Below are 6000 nucleotides of genomic sequence, written 5' to 3'. Positions count from 1 at the left end.
CCCTAGAAAGATATTCTGTCAATTTTTCTTTAACCTTGAATTATCTAGTCACATTACCTTTCTTCCCCCCTTAGTATTTATAGATAAAGCTTGATGGATATCTCATTATGACTGTAGAACAACAAGATTTTAAAAAAGGAATTTTCAACCAAGACAGAAACTTGGAGCAATCAAACTCCTCTCTACATATATTCCTGATCCCTCCCAATCCAACTCCTCTTACAGTATTTAACCTCCTTTTACTGAACACAATACTTCTATTGTGATGTTTCTGAATTCATTGAAACTTTGTTTATTCAGAGAGGGTTAACATGTGCAAAATTTTCATATTCATTTTACATTGGATTTTCCATAGTGCAATAAGAGATTATATCATTAGCAGAGGGAAATGAATATATGTCATATATCGGGTGCCAATAAGTTAAACAATTGTCATAATGCAAAAAGCAAGTTGATTCTACCTGTTGATTTAACACGATATTATTTGCAATGCAATACAGTGACCTTCTCAGTGAAAAGGCAACCTGATTGAATTGCTGCTTATTTGCAGTGTCTCTCAGAAACTGAGCATTTGTGATGAAAAGCCTGATTTGAATTTGAATAGCTAAAATGCAGTAGCAAGAAAAGCTTTTGTCACTGCAAGAGGAAAATTGCATTGACCCGTTCTCTCTATAATTTCTTCAAACACTAATAAGAGAAGCACCTTCTGCAAATCTCCACAATTTTAGTTAGCTTGGCATTTGGAAATAATATTCTCTCAGTCAGTCCCTGAGTTTGAATGCAGAGGCAATCACAAAATTCATATTTTATGGCTATCAAACTTATGTCAGGGGACTCTCATTTATCCATTATTCAGTATACTACACCATCTCTGACAGTTCATCTTGATGCCACACACCAAAGAGAGAGATTCCCATGGCAGTACACAGGCTCTCCGGCAATGAGGTTGTTATGCAAACTCAGAATGAAGTCATGAAGGAAAACTGCATTGTTTCACCATGTGCTTTTGATAATGATGCTCTTTATTACAAAGACACTCTACCATGAGTTTCCAAGTCTAGTAAAGTTGAGGCACTTGGGAGATTAATACCGTGGAAAATCTTTCCAAATGCTTAAAAAATAAATTTCCCATAAGAAGGTACGTTTTAAAGAGCTGGGAACGCTGATAAAGGTAAAATGAGCTAAGACCCTGTCTCAATGATAGATAATCATGAGTATGCACTTTATCTGGAAAGACCCCCACCCACTCTCCCACTAAATCCACACATGTATATGTACATAAGTATTTAAATTCTACTGAAACTCTTTTAACATAGTACCATGTCTTAACATAAAATATAAAATAGTGTTTTATTGGGCTTCCCTGGTGGTGCAGTGGTTGAGAGTCTGCCTGCCGATGCAGGGGACACGGGTTCGTGCCCCAGTCCGGGAAGATCCCACATGGCGCGGAGCGGCTGGGCCCATGAGCCATGGCCACTGAGCCTGTGCGTCTGGAGCCTGTGCTCCGCAACGGGAGAGGCCACAACAGTGAGAGGCCTGCGTACCGCAAAAAAAAAAATAGTGTTTTATTATTGTTCCAGTATCCTCATGGTTACGCAAATAAACCGGTATTTTTTCAACATGAATTTACACTGATTGGCCAAATGTATGTTAAACATATCTTAAGTTCTAATTTTTATAAAGATAAAGGATTCAATCAAGTTCACATTTGAACTCTACAAAGAAAACATCAATATTTCATTTGTTCTACTGAACATTAAAATAGGTGTATCAGTTTTTATAGTATCTTTTTGAAAAGGTATTTCAAGTACAATTTTAAAGCTATTAATCTAGACGTTTTATATATAATAGACAAAAGGGAATGATATAATTTAAGAACAGTATGACCGTTATAGAATTAAAAATGAATTAAGGAAAGTTGTAATACTTTTAAGCATAGGGTCAGCTATAACTTCAAGTATCATGATTGTATTTTAGACTATAAAAAGCTACGTGGTTTGTAACTGACCAATAAACCTCCTCTTTTCTTTGGTGAGAGATGAGAAGTTCCAAATAGCATTTTGTTTTTCAGCATAGTAACTCACTATTTAGACACCAGGTACTGTGACCTGCATCAGGAGTAGAAATACACCACCATTTTGAACAGTATCAAATATTGCCTGATTTAAAACAAAACAAAACAAAGCTTACCTAGTGCAGGCATAGAGTTTCATTAACCAATGTTTGTACTATTAGATGTTTATAATTAATCTTTTGAAATCTTCCTCCTTTTTATTCAAAAGTCCTAATGCCAAGTTTGGTGTATACACATGGTATAGATCCACAATATCTGAATTCTAGCAATGTTTAGCAAAATTAATTTGAAATCAGGTCCCTTTTTAAAAAAACTTAATATTTACTGTCTGCCAGTCTATTGATCAATTTATCCATCAATCACTTTATCTTTTTATCTTTGTGGAGGTATTTTTATAGATAATGAACTGTGCATAAAGTGTACAATTTGTTGAGTTTTGAAAAGAGCTTTATTGAGTTAACTCTCAAACAATATACTGTGTATTTTTGAATTTCTTGTTTAATTTCTCTCAGCAATATTTTATAGTTTTCAATGTAAAGGTCTTGAGTTTTTGAATATTTTTGTTAGATTAAGTCCTAGAACATATATATATGAATTATTCTTTAAAGTTATTTTCCAGCTGTTTGCTGCAAACAAACTGATTTTTTAACATTAACCTTGGTATCCTAAGACCTGTTAAATTCAACTATTTGTTCTACTAGTATTTTTATAGATGCTCTGAGATTTTCCATTTAAATGAGCATATCATATGAAAATGGGAAGTTTTATACTTATTTTCTGATCTTCCTGCCTTTTATTTCTTTCTCTTTCTTTCTTGCAAAGATGAAGATCTTCAGTAAAATGTTGAATAGAAATAGTGAAAGCAGACATCTTTACTTTGTTCCTAATCTTAGGGGAAACATAAAATAGGACTGTATGGTCAGGCCACTCAAGATGGCTGTTCTCTTGCTCTCTGTCCATCCCCAGCCCCACCAGTGCCTGTTTCACCTAAACCTTAAACCCAAGACTGACCTTCCTATGCACTTGCCCCAGGCCCCAGCTGATGATTGTTCTTATCAAAGGGGCCGTGAGAGGCGTGCCCCTCTACTGGTTTCCCTGGTAGCTAATGAGCTCACCTGAGGTCAATTCCCCTATAACTGGTAATCTCCACTTCACTCCCGGAAGCGAAGGCTGCCGCCATGTCCTGCCTGCCATCTGCCCGAACATGGGTGGCTGTCACTCCAGTACCTTGCTTCAGAAGTGTAAGTTCCCTTGTTCATTGGTTGTCTCTGTTGCTGACTCTGGGCTCTTTCTTCAGTCTTGACGCTATGCAGATGCAGGGCTTGTAGGCCTGCAGGGTACAGCCCAGCAAGGACTTTAGTTAGTTGTAGGTTCTTCATAGGTGTCTGTTATCACATTGAGGTAGTTTTCTACTATTTCTAGTTTTATGGAAATGTTATCATGCTTATTTGTTGAATTTTTGTGGAATAATTTTCTATCTCATGAAATGGTCATATATTTTCCCTCCTTTCATTTTTTTTAATATCATTAATTATATTGATTGATTTTTGAAGGGTAAATACCCATTCTTATATTTCAGGATTTAATTGGTTAATAGTTATTAAGGATTTTTTCCCCTATATTCATAGGTACATTTGTCGATGAATTTCTATTCGTTTAGCGACTTTTTCCAGTTCTTTTTTAAAACTAAGCTTGTACCAGCCTCATAAAATTATTTGAACAATTTGCTTTTTCTATAACTGAAAAAGTTTGTGTAAAATTGATATTTTTTACTTCTTGAGTATTCGATAGAATTCACTAACAAAACCATCTGTGTCTGAGATTTCCATTCAGGAAGGCTTTTGAAATGAATTAAATTTCTTTAACATATACAGGTATTTTAATATTTTTAATTTTTTCTTGTATTGATTTTGGCAAGTTAATTTTTTCATGAAATCTGTCTATTTTATTTTGTCACATTTGTTGGCATAGAGTTGTTCGTTCATGATATTCTCTTATTGTTTGTGGTTATCTGTGGTGATAACTGCTTTTACATTTCTGATATTAATGATTTATGTTCTCTTTTTTGTAATCAGTCTAGGTAGGGGTTTATCAATTTTGTTGATCTTGTCAAAGAAAGAGCTTTTAACGTTAATGATTGTTTCTACTATCTGTCTTTTTTTCTTTCATATTTGCTCTTAACTATTTTCTTTCTTATACTTAAGTCATAATTTGCACTTCTATTTGTAATTTCTTAAGGTAGAACCTCATAATGTAGGCATTTTAAGCTATCGGTGTTTCCCTAAAGCACCACTTTCCTTGCATTCCACAAAATTTTTTTTTTTTTTTTGTGGTACGCGGACCTCTCACTGTTGTGGCCTCTCCCTTTGCGGAGCACAGGCTCTGGATGCGCAGGCTCAGCGGCCATGGCTCACGGGCCCAGCCGCTCCGTGGCATGTGGGATCCTCCAAGACCGGGGTACGAACCCATGTCCCCTGCATCGGCAGGCAGACTCTCAACCACTGCGCCGCCAGGGAAGCCCTCCACAAATTTTTATATGTTGGATATTCATTATCATTTAGTTTAAAATATTTTCTCATTTTTCCTTGATTTCTTTTTGCCCTATGACTTATTGTGTTGCTTAATTTTACAATTTTGGGTTTGCCTAGTTATCTTATTATTATTGATTTTTAATATTTTTATCATGATAGAAAATATACTCTGATATCACTATTTTTTACATTTAAAATTTTTTATTTTTTAACCACTTTTTATTGAAGTATAGGCAATTTAAAATGTGTTAGTTTCAGGTGTAGAGCAAAGTGATTCAGTTATCCATATATATATATATATATATATATATATATAGAGAGAGAGAGAGAGAGAGAGAGAGAGAGAGAGAGATTCTTTTTCAGATTCTTTTCCATTATAGGTTATTACTAGATATTGAATATCCCTGTGCTATACAGTAGGACCTTGTTGTTTATTTACTTTATATATAGTAATGTGTATATGTTAATCCCAAACTCATAATTTATCTCCCCCCACCCTGCTATTTCCTTTGGTAAGCGTAAATTTGTTTTCTATGTCTGTGAGTCTATTTCTGCTTTGTAAATAAGTTCATTTGTATCATTTTTTAGATTTCACATATAAGTGTTATGATATTTGTCTAACTTACTTCAGTTATATGTTAATCGCTAGCTCCATCCATGTTGCTGCACATGGCATTATTTCATTCTTGTTTATGGCTGAGTAATATTCCATTGTGTACATATACCACCTCTTCTTTATCCATTCATCTGTCAGTGGGCACTTAGGTTGCTTCCATGTCTTGGCTATTGTAAAAAGAGCTGCTATGAACATTGCGGTGCATGTGTCTTTCCAAATTAGAGTTTTTGTCTTTTCTGGATATATGCCCAGGAGTGGGATTGCAGGATCACATGGTAATTCTATTTTTAGTGTTTTTAAGGAACCTCCATACTGTTCTCCATCTGCACCGATTTACTATTTTTAAATGTTTGAGATTTGTTTTAGGGACCAACATACTGTTAATTTTGTTGAATGTGCTATGTGAACTTGAAAATCATGAATATTCTGCAGTCATTAGATACAGAGCTCTGTAAATGTCAGTTAGATCAAGTCTTTGATAGTGTTTTTCAGATCATCCATGCCTTTACTAAAATTTTTGATCAATAGTTTGTGAATTGCTAAGATTGAGTATCAAAATCACCTTTTATAAACATAGAATCATCTATGTCTCCCTTTAATTCTGTCAAATTTTTTGCTTCATTTATTTTGAGAGTCTATTATTAAGCCAATATAGATTTATAATTGTTATGTCTTCTTGGTAAATCACCTCATTTAGCATTATAAATGTCTCTCTTTATTTCTGATAACATGCTTTGTCTTCAAGATGATTTTATCTGTTATTAATATAGCAACTCTAG

At 34.4% G+C, this 6000-nt stretch overlaps 1 protein-coding gene across 1 annotated transcript in view; it reads left to right on the top strand.

Moving 5' to 3' along the window:
• The window catches only part of DCC (DCC netrin 1 receptor), a 1189680-nt gene that overhangs the window by 994154 nt on the left and 189526 nt on the right, over nt 1–6000 (top strand). The gene's annotated exons all lie outside the window — the stretch shown is intronic.

The sequence above is a fragment of the Lipotes vexillifer genome, unplaced genomic scaffold (assembly GCF_000442215.2).
Source record: "Lipotes vexillifer unplaced genomic scaffold, Lipotes_vexillifer_v1.1 scaffold195, whole genome shotgun sequence".
Lineage (NCBI taxonomy): Eukaryota > Metazoa > Chordata > Mammalia > Artiodactyla > Lipotidae > Lipotes > Lipotes vexillifer.
Note: the sequence above shows the minus strand (reverse complement) of the source record. Positions and strands in the feature narration are given on the sequence as shown.